This window comes from Physeter macrocephalus, chromosome 18 (genome assembly GCF_002837175.3).
Source record: "Physeter macrocephalus isolate SW-GA chromosome 18, ASM283717v5, whole genome shotgun sequence".
In the NCBI taxonomy this organism is placed as follows: domain Eukaryota; kingdom Metazoa; phylum Chordata; class Mammalia; order Artiodactyla; family Physeteridae; genus Physeter; species Physeter macrocephalus.
This window is the reverse complement of record NC_041231.1, coordinates 7718297-7731626: the sequence shown is the minus strand read 5'-3', so window position 1 is coordinate 7731626 and position 13330 is coordinate 7718297. Positions and strand designations below refer to the sequence as shown.

The following is a 13330-nucleotide window of genomic DNA, read 5'->3' as shown; positions in this document are numbered from 1 at the left end:
ACGGCCAGCCCCACCTCCTGGAACTTGGCACCACCTCCAGGTATTGACGGTGCCGTGTCCTTAGTTTTACCTTTTCCTTAATAAGTCTTGGCCCTGAACTTGTAGATGTGTCAGAGGAGAGAAGAGACTGACAACCTTGGCCAGGCAGGGCCAGCCCCCAGCCAGCGCCCGGCTCTCGACACCGTTGCCTGCACCTCTCCAAACTCCCCGCCTGGCGATGGCCTGGGGGTTGGCAGGCGGGGCTCTCAGCCTGCAGGTGCGCTCTGCCCACACCTTCCTCTACCAGCCTGTCGGAATGTAGAGCCTGGCAGGGCCAGGAGGCCCAGGTGTGGTGGGTGAGGCCCGGGCAGGGTGGGGAGGGAGGTGTCCAGTGGGGAGCTGGGGGTGGCACTGGAATAGGTGACCGCTGTGTTTGAACCCTCGTGCTAAACTTCCTAACTGGGAAATTCTGGACCAGTGTCCAGACCTCTCAGGGCCTCAGTGTCCTCATCTGTGAAATGGGAACGCTGATGCCAACCACACGGTGTGTGTTGTGAGTATTGAAATGAGAGAATGTGAAAAACAAGCAGCATGTGTCAATTAGATCTCAGTCAAGGTGGAACTTAATTACTTAACTAATTTGGAAATTATAATAAATAAAGAGAAAAGCAACTAGCTAGTGCCAGGCATGTGGTAGATGTCCCAAAATAATGGCTTCCATCCCTGTGTGAACCTAGACTGCTTTCCAACCTCATTCAGTATTCAATCTTGATTAGTGGGAATAATGGCTTGTAGGTTTGGGTTGAGGAGGAGTCTGAGGGCCAATCTGGGATCAACGGGGAAAAGGTCTCAGTTAATGATGTCTGTCACGGACCCAGGAGGGAACAGAGGTGTGTGTGCCATGGATTTCCCATTCTCTTTTCCCCCTCCCCTCCCCTCCCCTCTTCATGCCTGTCTTCTCTCTCTCTCTCTCTCTCTCTCCAGTTTCTGTTGGCTCCACTTTCAAAACACATCCAGAAACCCATCACTTCTTGCCACATCTACTGCTGCCACCTGGTCCAGCCACCATAATCCCTCTCGCTTCCTCCCTTGTTCCTTCCTTGCCCTTTCAGCCTCTTCTCACGGAGCCCAGAGGGATGTTGTTGAAGTCAACCCTCGTCGTTCCTCTGTTCAGCCGCCCCCCGCATGGTTCCCACCTCATTTGGGATAACAGCCAAAGTCCTCACAGTGGCCCACAAAGCCGGTGCAGTCTGAGCCCTGTTACCTCCAAGACCTCCCCTTCCACCATGCTCCCCTGGTCTCTCTGTTCCAGCTGCACTGGCTCCTGGTTATTCCTGCCAAGTGCAGGGACATCCCTGCCTCAGGACTTTTGCACTTGCTTCCCACAGCCTGGAGCGCCCTTTCCCCAAATACTGACGACTCTCATTCCTTGGCTCTGTTCAGGGCAGGCTTTTCCCCCTTTTTAAAATGGCACCCCATCCCCGCCCCCTACGCACTCTCAGTCTCTTTCCTGATTTACGTTTCTGTGTAGCGCTTACCAAATCCTAACACGCCATATATTTTATTTATTCGTTTTTCTTACTACTTATCCCCCTCTAGCTCCACCTCTGTGCTGAAACTCTACCTTCCAGAAGCCCTTCTTCTCCCTGGACCCTGGGCCCTCACGTACGCTGTTCCATCTAGCGGGAAAGCAACCCTTCCCACCTCCCATCTGGATAGTTCTCCATCTTTCGGGTCTCTGCTTAGACCTCACGTTCTGATTCTGGAACAGTCCAGATAGTGGGCCCTCAAGGGCAGGGGCCACATACATCATGTACATCATGGGGTCCATGGTGCTTCCTGGGCCCCGGTATACAGGTGGTGCTCAGTAAATGCTCAGTGAAAGTTTCACTCACACTTGGAAGCAAAAGAGCTCCTAAATCCCTCCTTTCTCTCTCTGCACCCTTGCTCTCATCTTGGGATGGAGCGCCATTATTATTAACCATGAGTGCTAACTGTACAGCCTGTCAGAGTTTCTTCATGAAGCTCTTTTGTCTGGTGATTCCCTAACTGCTCCGTGAGACCAGCAGCTCCGGGTGCCACTGGGAGTGGCTCAGAGAGGCGAGGGAACGTGACTCAAGTCACACAGCTTCACCTTTCCTGGCCAAGGAGAGAGAGCAGGTGTCAATGCTGGGGGCCCAGGGAGACCCACATGGCACAGCCGAACGCTCCAGGGGTGAGGGAGTCCCACAGCTGTAACAGCCAAAATAGGGTGTCACTGGCTAAGCCATGGGGTCTGAAGATTCCTCACATTCTGAAAATCTGAATTATCTGGGCCCAACTGGCAAAAGGAAAGAGGAAGCAGAACCCAGGGTGAAAGAGAAGAGAGGAAATCTGGGTCGGTTCTGCCCACACCAGCACCCTCAGCCCCATCTTACAATTTCCTCCTGTAACCTCTGCGTGGAGTGTGTGCGTGCCAGAACCAATTGGACATCCCCCCAGAATATTCCAGGCCTTTCCTGTGGTTGGAAAGATGGATGCCAGGTAGATCCTTTTCTCCCAACAACCCTCAGAGGACGCGATCCTTAGTGGGTCAGGTGTACTTGGAAAATTTCCCATCTCTCCTGCCCCAGACCTCTTTGAAATCACTTGTGGCCCATCTTACTTTTTCAGCAACACAGGGGAATTTTCAAGATCACTAACACTTAGAGCTTTAAATTGTAAATGTTTCCAATATACACAGAAATCTTCCCATGACACCTCATGCGCTTTGCAGACGAGACTAACGTCGCTAAACTTTCCTGACTGAGTCAGAGCCATACCGCCTACCGAAGCACTACCTGTAAGTCAGTGAGGTCATGGACATCAGACCTCGCACTGGTGGCCCCAGCTGTGTGCTGAGTTCTTACATTTTCCTTCCCCCTCTTTTTGTTTTCTGTTTTCCAAGAACAGGCACAACACCTTCCATTGCTCGGGCTCTTCTTATGATATGGCTCTGACACTCCTCTCTTTGGGGGGTAAAGTCCACATGTTCTCTTCCCTTGGGTCTGGGTGGCCTGTGGCAAAGACAGGGTGGTGCTGAATGGCTTCCAGTGCGAGGTCATAAAGGCGAGGCACCATCCATCTGGTCTTCTTCCTGACAGCCACCATGCTGTCAGGAAGCCCAAGTCATCTGTGGAGACCCACATAGGGAAGATCGAAGGCTCCAGCCACTTGAGCTGAAGGATGAACTGGAGTTGACCAGCAGAGGGGATGGGGAAAGGGCGTTCCAGCAGGAAAAGGGAACAGCATGTGCAAAGGCTCAGACTCAGAGGCAAGAGAGAGCTTGGCACACCTGGGCAGCACCAAGAGGTGCAGGGTGGGTGGAGCATACAGTGGAGACCGGAGGTGATGGAGAGTCTGTGGCCAGGTCACAAGAGGACTCGGGAGGCTGGCTGAGATGGAGGGACTGGGGAGCCATGGAGGATGGTAACAGATGATCACAGCGCTTTATGACGATCTACCTGGCTTCGGCAGGGTGGAGAATCCACTCAAGGGGCTGAGCCCGGAGACAGGGTGGGAGGGAGGAAATGAGAACCACTGGGGGCCTGGACTGTGGGGGTGCAGCGAGAGAGCTTTAGAGGGGGCTGTGAGGGGCAGTGGCCCCCAGTGGGTCTCTTGGCCAGGGCCAGGCTCATTGTGTTAATTGCCAAAGCTGGTGTGGTGGCCTGGGGGGAGGGGAAGGGAGTGCATCAGTGGGTGTGCTGGCCTCTGACCCATAGGATGGCCACCTGGGGCCAGTCTCTGGCAGCAGGACAACGACTCAGGCTCAGAGCTGTGGGCCGCGTGGAGCGTGAATCCCAGAGGCCTGCAGTCTAGGCTGCTTGCTGTCCCTCCCCTGTCACAACCAGGCTGACAACTAGTGTCGTTATTGAGTGCCTCCTGCATGCTAGGCACTGGCAAAGGGTGTCACACTGTCCTCTCTTGCAACCTTGGCGGCCTTTCTATGAATATGAGGTAGGTGCCCATTTTACAGATGAGGAAACTGAGACTCACAGAAGTTAAGCGACCATCCCAAGGCCTCTCAGTTCGGAAACAGTAGAACCAGGATTGGAAGCCAGCATCTTACAGGGGCTGTGTAATCCGCCAGCCTCGGGGAAGGTGGATGAGCAACCAGGACCTGCGTTTGTGGATTTGGGAAGAGCTTTTGGTGGGAGGGTGCAGGCTCAGAGACATTTCACTGTAATGTCCACAGGAATGGCCCTGAGTCAAAGTCTGCACAAGCCAAATTCCCCAGATTTTGCTTGAAGAAATGATCCCACTGCTGAAACAGGAATAAAAGGTCGGAGAGCCAGGCCTGTGCTGAGCTGTGAGCTGGGGAGGGGCCCAGGCCAGATCAGGGGGATGCAGCCAAGCCTCCAGCCCAAGAGCGGCTTCTGGAAGAAGTTCTGCCCCAGTACCTGCTGCCTCCTTGCTGACTCCTGGTGGAGTTGCAGCTTTCCGGAAGTTCTCAGCCTGGGGTCTGGTCTCGAATGATTACATTGTTCCTGTGGGGCTGAGGGGAGCTGAGAGGGCAAGGGTTAGAGCTGCATGGGTTGCATCTCTCCCGTCAGATGCATCTCCCCTGGGTATGAGCCCCCATCCCCTGTACCTGTCCTGCCAAACTGGCTGCCTGGCAGATCTCCTGGGGAGCTTTTTTTTTTTTTTAATAAATTTATTTTTTTTTGGCCGCGTTGGGTCTTTGTTGCTGCGTGCGGGCTTTCTCTAGTTGCGGCGAGCGGGGGCTACTCTTCATTGTGGTGCGCGGGCTTCTCATCGCGGTGGCTTCTCTTGTTGCGGAGCTCGGGCTCTAGGCGCGCGGGCTTCAGTAGTTGTGGCTCGCGGGCTTCAGTAGTTGTGGCTCGTGGGCTCTAGAGAGCAGGCTCAGTAGTTGTGGCGCACGGGCTTATTTGCTCCGCGGCATGTGGGATCTTCCCGGACCACGGCTCGAACCCGTGTCTCCTGCATTGGCAGGCGGATTCTTAACCACTGCGCCACCAGGGAAGTCCCTCCTCATTTGATTCTGACGTGTGGCCAGCACTAAGAACTGGTGTGAAGAGCACTGCCTTTGGAGTCAGATACGTGTAGGCTCAACTCCTGACCCTGCTTCTGTGCTGGGTGACCTTGGGCTTGTTTGGCAACCTCTCTGAGCCTTCGTCTCCTCCTTCTATCAGGAATGGCACCCCATTATGGGGCTGAAAGGATTAATCATATAATTTGGGCGCATCACCTAGTACTTAGAGCTCAAAAAAAATGGCAGCTAGGGACTTCCCTGGTGGTCCAGTGGGTAAGACTCTGCTCTCCCAAGGCAGGGGGCCCGGGGTCAATTCCTGGCTGGGAACTAGATCCCGCACGCCTGCCACAGCTAAGAGTTTGCACGCCGCAACGAAGATCCCATGTGCTGCAACTGAGACCCGACGCAGCCTAAATAAATAAATATTTTTTTAAAAAGGCAAGTAACATAATCATGCTCATAGTAACATCAACCTTGCTGAGTAGAAGGGAACAGTTTGGGATTTAAAAGGAGCATGTTAAAAAGGCACTTCCGGAGTGGAGCTCAGAGGCTGAAACCATTAAGTTGAAGTCCCATCACAGCAAGATGTGCTTCATATTTTCCTCCTCCTTGAGGTTTCTGAAATGAATGCCATTATTGCTGACGTGGGTGGTTAATTTGATGTCTATGTGGGGTTTCTGTCTGGAGGAGCAGGAGATCCTGCAGTGTTTGACCCACTGATGTTTCCGCAGAGACAGGCTGAGGCTTTGACAGCTAATCAGAGCCCCCTCTGGCCCAGCTGTGTCCCTGCAGCACCCCTCCTGGGTCGCAGGATGGAGGAGAGGAGGTGGGAGAGCAGGACCCTCGCCCGTCAGGCACATACCACGGGTCAGGCGTGTCACGAACAACCGCATGTAACAAGCCCGTGTCTGGCACTCACTGCTCTCCACATTCTGTTGTAAACACGTTACGTGCATTTCCTCATTTGATCCTCCAAATAACCTTACGAGGTGAGCATTGTCATTCTCCATTTTGCAGATGGGGAAACTGAGGCACAGAGCCGTCAGGCATGCTGTCCAAACTCACGCCTGTGAAGTGGCAGAGGCAAGGGTGGAGCCCAGGCCTGCTGGCTTCACGGAGCGCGCGCTCAAGCGCTCCTCTGGGCTGTCCGTCCTCAGCGTGTTCCCAAACTGGCTCAGCAGGCTGCACACCGAGCGTGACTGCCAGCAGTCCACGGAGGAGCAAGCCAAGGTTTGAGGCTGAAGCCCCAGGGCCACTGGCCCGCAAGAGGCAGGGCTGGGATTTGTCCAGGCCTGTCTGACTTCAAAACCTGTCTTTGATTAGTAACCTATTTTATACACAGTAGTGTGTATATGTCAATCCCAGTCTCCCAATTGTCCCCGCCCCCGGCCCGCTTTCCCCCCAGGCCCCGACAGTGAGAGGCCCGCGTACCGCAAAACAAACAAACAAACAAAAAAGTTCATTTGTACCATATTTTTAGATTCCACATAAGGACCTACTGTATAGCACAGGGAACTTGTCTCAGTACTCTGTAATGACCTATATGGGAAAAGAATCTAAAAAAGAGTGGATGTATGTATATGTATAGCTGATTCACTTTGCGGTACACCTGAAACTAACAGAACATTGTAAATCAACTATACTTCAATAAAAATTTAAAAATAAAAAACAAAAAAACCTGTCTTTGACCATCTGTGCTCCTGAGTGTATGCGTCATCACTTTCATTCACTCACTTGTTTGCTCATTCATCTCTCTCTAATCGACAGTTATTGAGTACCTACTGTATACTGGCCTTGGTCTGGGTGCTGGGAAGACAGAGATGAGACAGGCCCTCTGCCCCCAAGGCCCTCCCAGGCAGTGGGACAGACAGACTTCCCAGAGTTTGTCTGTCCCAAGAAAGAGACTGATTCTGTTTGCAGCAGTCTGAGAGGGCAACCTTAAGGAGGTGGGCATCAAGGGATGAATAGGTGTTCACCAGGGCCTGGCCAGGGGGAGTGAATCCCCTCGCAAATCACGGCCCCAGGTGGCAAAGGTGGTGAACTCTGCTAAGGGGGATGCAGTAGAGAGAGACAGCGCTGTACCTGGACCTATGGTGCTGGCTCCATCACTCCCTAGAGGAGTGACCACGGGCAAGTCACTTCCTTCTAAGCCTCAGTTTCCTTTTCTATATAACGGGGGCCCTAATGTCCACATGTCAGGCCCACAACCAGCTGATCACCTGGCCCTGCCTTTCTTGTTTGGAAGTGCTTGTCTGGTCTCTTCCTCTGTACCATGCTTGGGCTGGGCTCTCAGTCTGGTTCCCTCCCCAGTCTCCCAGCTTCCATGCTCTCACCTGTCCAATCCATTGGGAGCTTTCTGGGACACATTTCTGACCATGGCACTCCGTTGCTCAACTTCTGGGGCTCCCCATCGCTCTAAGATAAAACACAGGTCCTTAGCGCTCTGGGCCTTGGAAAGCTGGCCAAACCTGCCTATCTGTCTCCTCACCCATGCAGCGGGAGGCTCGTGCTTCAGCCACAGAGCACATGTGCCCTTCTCTGAGGAGGCCACACTGTTGTCACGCCTCTGGGCTACAGCACATGCTGTTCCCTTGCCCAAGATGCTTGTCCTTGCTGTGTCTGATGAAACACCAACCACCCAGGTGAACAGCTATGGAGATGAGATCTGAGGGGAGGGACCACGGAGTCTGGAAGGATGGGGAAAAAGGAAAGGCAGTGAATTTTGCCAACACCTTTTGCCACAAGCAGGGTTCTCATATAATCTGGCATCCAGACCCCAGGCCTCAGGGGTGGGCACTAGGTCACCGGGAGGAAGCGAGGTGACCGGGCAGGACCCACAGTAGTTTCCCAAGCTGCCAGAAAATCTGGAAGGGGCAGTTCTGTCCTGTCTTGTCTGTGGTCAGGAAGATATTCGGCCAAAAACAAACACTCTCATTCCTGATTAAGGGTGACGTCAAGGACCCTCTAACCCAAAGAGAGAGGGCCTCGCCCGGAGGGTTGAGCCTGGCCACCTCCCTTCTCCAGGAGGCCCACCTGGACCATGCTGTGTGATGCCCCATCGCTCGCTCCTCTTCTCTGTGCTACTGCGCCTGTTGCCTCCTGCTCCAGGGAGACAGGACCCCACAGAGAGTTCTCTGCACACTAAGGACCTTTCCTTCAGGTTCCATTCAGGGACTGTTTTCAAGGTGCTGGAGACGTCTGAAGAGGGAAACACTCTGGACGCAAATGGATCCCTGGGGTGGGAGTAGCCTCTTCCTGGAGCTTCATCTGATGACACCCCTCAGTTGCCAGCGGCCAGGAAGGGCTTCTTCCAGAAGTGGGGGCTCCTGAGAGCTCAGATGAGCAGATCTGGGGGGGATCTGATCCAGGACGGCCTTTTCCTGCCTCCTTGTCCATCCTCTGCCTACATGCCTCCTGGGGTGGGACTCTCACTTCCGGGTCAGGAAGCCCACAGTTCACTTGGAACCGGCTATCCTACCATTCCCCGCTTCCCTGGCTCCATGCGTCTTGGGCTTCCTCACCCTGGAAACAGCTCTGCAGAGGCTTGAGGCGGGCAGCCAGCTCCCTGCCGCTGCCCCGCCCTTGGGCGAGCGGTTTCCTCTCTTTTCCCTCTTCCTGGAGATCCTGATGGTTTCCCACCCTGGCCTGAGCAGCTTCATGCCTTGGTACCCAGGCTGAGCTGAACTAGGAAGCCGGGAGAGTTGGGGGCGGTGAAGCGTGGTTAAGGGGGCAGTTTGGAGCCCTACAGCCATGGGTTCTAATTCCTGGCTGTGTGTCTTAAACTCCCTGAGCCTCCACTTACTCATCCGTCACATGGGAACAATGAAGCATCTCGCTCACAGGGTCTTCGTGAGGATTAAAGAAGACAAGTTGGGGGAGACCTTTCAGTGCCTCCCCCTGCTCTGGGCCTCTCGGCCAGCCCGCCTCAACCTCCTCCCCAGCCCAGTCCTCCAGCGGCACTCTGCCCAAGGGGGCGATCACTTCCTCCCAACACGCCCTACTCTTTCCAGCCCCCCGTGCTGTTTCCTCTGCCTGGTGCACTCCTCCCGCTTCTCGGCCTGCCAACCCCCCACTCATACTTAAAGGAGGGCACCAGTTCCAGAGCCTTCCTGTCCTCTCTCTCAGGCAAAGCAAGTCTCCCTCTGTCCTGCTCACCCACAGTCTCCACACTGGAGAGGTTTCCAGGCAGGATAACTGGGATCCGGACCTTGAAGATTGTCCTGTGTCCAGATCACATGACTCTGCACGAGAAGCTTCTGCGCCCTGAACCTCGTCTGGCCTCATCTGAGAAATGGGGTCGAGAACGAAGTTCTTGCTCTGTGCTCTTGCACGTCCTGTGAGCCACAGAGGTGACCCTGGTGTGCAGGTGCAGCTGTGCAATAGCGAATTTCCTGGAAAAGAAAAGCAATTTGGGCCTAACCCTCAGGGCCTGAGCAGTGGGGTTACATAAGTTCCAAAACTCATTTTTCCCTGTAATCATGACAAACTCTTGGAGCTCCGAGTGAATGGGCCCTGGCCTCGGTTCTCGCTTCTGCGCTTGTTGGGACATACCCCAGAATTAATTTAATTACTATCCTGGGCCTCCTTCCAGGTGGGCCCTGCCAGGGCATCTCCCTCTGGATTTCATTAAGTCTCTTGTCAACATCGCCCGCTCACTGCCGCTGGCTTCCCTTGGAGTCAGCCCACGGAGCCACAGCAGAGACGGGTGCCCGCCCCAGCCCCACATCATGGATTTTGTTTACCCTCTTCTTCACACAGATTCCTCCCTTAATAGCCCTGGAGCCAGGAGGCTCTCTGGCAGGGAAGCGGGAGGCTGGGGTCTGGGTGGAGGTGCGGAGGCCGTTCCCCTGGCAGTGTGGGCAGTGGCAGCACAGCGCCCCCTAGAAAGAAGCTAGGGTTTTCAGGGATAGAATGCAAATTCAGCTGGTGCCAGGAAGGCAGGGAGCTCAACGGTTCTGGAAGCTCTGTTCACTCTTCTGTGTCAGCAGGAATCCATGCAGGAACTTCTGAGCACAGACGTAGGCTGAGCCCTGATCGTGCTCTCACACGACTCCTCATCCCAGACACAGCCTGGTTGTAACGTAGCCTCAGACATAAACTAAGCTCTGATCCCGGTCATGACCTGGGCCTTGACTCCAGTCACAGATTGAGCTCTGGTTCTGGCTCCAGAATGAGCCCTGATCCTAGTCACAGTCTAAGGCCCGAACTCGTTCCCAGACTAAGCCCTAGTTCTGTTCATAGACTTACCCCTCATCCCAGTCAGGAACTGAGCCCTGACCCTAAGTTGTAGCTTGGGCCCTGACCCTGAAAACAGGCTGAGCCCTGATCTTAGTTCCAGGGTGAGCCCTGATCCTGGTCATAACCTGGGCCTTGACTCTGGTCATAGATGGAACTGGGTTTCAGGTTGATGCCTCATCCTGGTCACAGACGGAGTCCTAGCTCCGGCCATAGACTCAGGCCTGACCCTTGCCTTGGATACAGCCCTGACCCTAACCACAGACTCATCCGTAATCCTGGGTCTCAGAATGAACTAAGCTCTGATCCTGACTGGATACTCAACCCTGATCTTGCTCCTTGCCTGAGCCCAAACATTAACCCTACTGAATCCTAACCCAAGTTATAGACTGAGTCCTCAGTCCTGTCCCTGATCCCCTGACCCCTAGATGACCTGTGACCCTAGCTCCTAACTGAGCCCTGATCCTGGTCATAGACTGAGCCCTGACTCTGTTGACCCTAGCTCCTAACTGAGCCCTGATCCTGGTCACAGGCTGAGCCCTGACTCTGTTGACCCTAGCTCCTAACTGAGCCCTGATCCTGGTCATAGACTGAGCCCTGACTCTGTTTCCAGACTGAGCCCTAATTCCGTTTCTAGACAGGGCGTGAACTCGATCCCTGGACGACTCCCAGTTCTGGTTTCAGACTGAGCCCTAGCTCCAGCCCCACGCTGAGCCCCAGTCCTGGAGGCCGCCAGACCACACCAAGTTCTCAGATTCTACCTTCTCAAGACTACGCCTTCCAAAGCGCAAACCCGCCCCTAGAAGGAACCAAGGCAGACCTTAGCGCTCACCTCTCAGTCAAGAAAAGGAGGTCCCTGAAGAATGCACCATGAAAGCAGCTTTGAGAGGCAAGAGACAGAGGGAGGCAGAGACAACTACTTCCCAACAAGAAACTGAGTTGGGCAGGTGGCTCTCCTGGAGGAGTAGGAAGCGGGGAAAGAGAAAATAAGGTGTTGGGGGCAGGGGATCAGACTGCTCCAGGCCTCCACTCTAATGAGGACAGGGGCCGGGAGTCCTTTAACGTATCCAGTTGAGACTTTTCCACTCACCCATCCACCCATTCACTCGACAAACACTCACGGGGCACCCAATGAGTCTGGGGTTCATCCGTTCCACCATGCACTCAGGAAGCACATGTTACGTGCAGTAGAGCCCACATTCTGTTTGGTGGGTGTCTCCAGGGTTGTAAATCACCCTCTGCCCTCCCGCTTACACCGGCGCTCCTATGGTGGGTCCCTGCGGCTTTGGGAAATGAGTCTGAGAGTCAGGGAGAGGTGGCAAGTCACCTTCCCTCTCCGGGTCCCCTTCCGCTAGATGAGCAGTTGTGCGGGGTGAAAAAGATGACAGGAACACGCCTAAAGCAGTATTACACATACAATCAGAGCTTAATTAACGCTGCCCCTTCCTTGACTGCTGGGGTTCCTGGGAGGATGCAGTCACTAACGTTACCCATAAAATTGTGAAATAATGGCGACAGAGGTTGCCCAGTGGAAGGCTGCAAGGCTGAGCCTCAGTCTCCCCACCTGCAAACATTAGGGTTAGACTTGACAGTCCCTCCATTCTGACCACCTTTGGACGCTGGTAGCTGGATTTCAGGGTGAAAGGCGATGGCAACCTTCAGGCCCCAGACACCCTACATGTGGGTGTGGCTTCAGTGCTCTGGATGTTAATCTGCTGCCTGGCAGAGTCCAGGACAGTATAAACCCTGCCCAGCAAACTCTCCCCATGCCGGGGGCCCACAGACAGTATCGGCACAGCACAGCTGACCAGCCTGGAAGTCACCAAGGTCGTGCTGGCCTTGACCCACGTTCAGCAGATTTTCGGGTAGCCTCGGGAAGTCACTACTCCCACCCGGCTCCGGGCCGCAGTTTCTCCATGCTCTCTGGGGCGGTGGAAGGAGCACAGCCCTCAAAGGGCTGACGGCCTCGAGGTGAATCCTGGACGCTGCAAACCAGCTGGGTGACCCCCGCTGACTTAGTCTCTCTTAGCCTTGGTCTTCTCACAGGGAAGCGGGTGGATGAGATGTCACTTCAGGCCTGTGATTGACAAGTGGAGGGGCTCCACTTGCCTCCCACCTGAGCTGGGGGTCTCCATCAGACCCCCAGCTCAGGCAGTGCAGAGTACACAGCAGGCGCACTATTAATGCAGGCAGGCGACATCACTACTGGGCTCAGATTTATACACCGTGGCTCGTGGGGGTGTGCGTGGGCGGCTGGGGGCAGAGGGAGGAGGACGGGCTGACAGGTTTGGGATCTTGTGCTACTTTTTCCCCAATGGGCTGCTTTGTAAGAATGTATTTGAAGAAAGAGGACTGAAGCTAACAGTTATTATCACAAAAAAGGCCAAGACCACTGGGTTAGATGACTTTCCAGGGCTGAAATGCCATGATTGACAAAGGACCTACTGCAGGCAGGCTTGGGGGGCGAGGAGAGCCTCCCCTGGGCTTGACTGCACTCGGGGTGCTTTGGGGCCACGGCAGCGAAGCGTCTCCCCACAGGGCCCACGTGGGATGGGACAACGCTGACGGCTGCCCCCTAAAATGCCTTCTCTGCCTCGGCGCCTGCTCCACGCCCCACTTGACGGGCAGAGGGGAGGACTGCCAGCCAGAAGGGCCTGCTCCTGCCCCCCACATCTCACAGATGGGGAAGCAGGCACAGCGGGGGCTGGCGGGGGGGAAGGCGAGGGCGTGATGGGACTCGATGACGGAAGATCAGAACCTGGACCCACCGGCAGGGCTGGCAGCTCCAGAACCCTGCGCTGGCCCCTGACCCGCTCGACCCCTGATAGCTGGGCGGCCCCTGGACGGTCACCTCTGTCCCTGTACGCCAACCTCACACGTCACTCAGAGGCATCCAGGCTCAGGCGCTTGTTTGTTCTGAGTTTGTTTTTTTTTCCGTGCAGATGTTTTGTTCTTAATTGTGGCCAACTCCAACTTGCCGTGGTTAAGCCAAAGCGGGAAGAGATCTGTGGCCGGTGTTTGATCCAGGAAATGCGGGGGGGGGGGGGCAGCCATGAATGAGGAGGACGGAGACCAGGGTGGTGGGAGTCAGGGGAACTCATGTTT

At 54.9% G+C, this 13330-nt stretch overlaps 1 long non-coding RNA gene across 2 annotated transcripts in view; it reads right to left on the bottom strand.

Annotated features, from left to right (window-relative positions):
• Positions 1–13330, bottom strand: part of LOC114484321 (uncharacterized) — a 39871-nt gene that overhangs the window by 15224 nt on the left and 11317 nt on the right. The window contains exons 1-3 of one of the 2 annotated variants that reach the window (XR_003677055.1): positions 11058–11175; positions 9146–9381; positions 7324–7405 (exon numbers count right to left, since the gene is read on the bottom strand). This is a non-coding gene — a long non-coding RNA (uncharacterized lncRNA). Of the gene's footprint in view, positions 1–7323; positions 7406–9145; positions 9382–11057; positions 11176–13330 lie in introns of those variants that run through there. The other variant, XR_003677054.1, reaches the window with a different exon arrangement.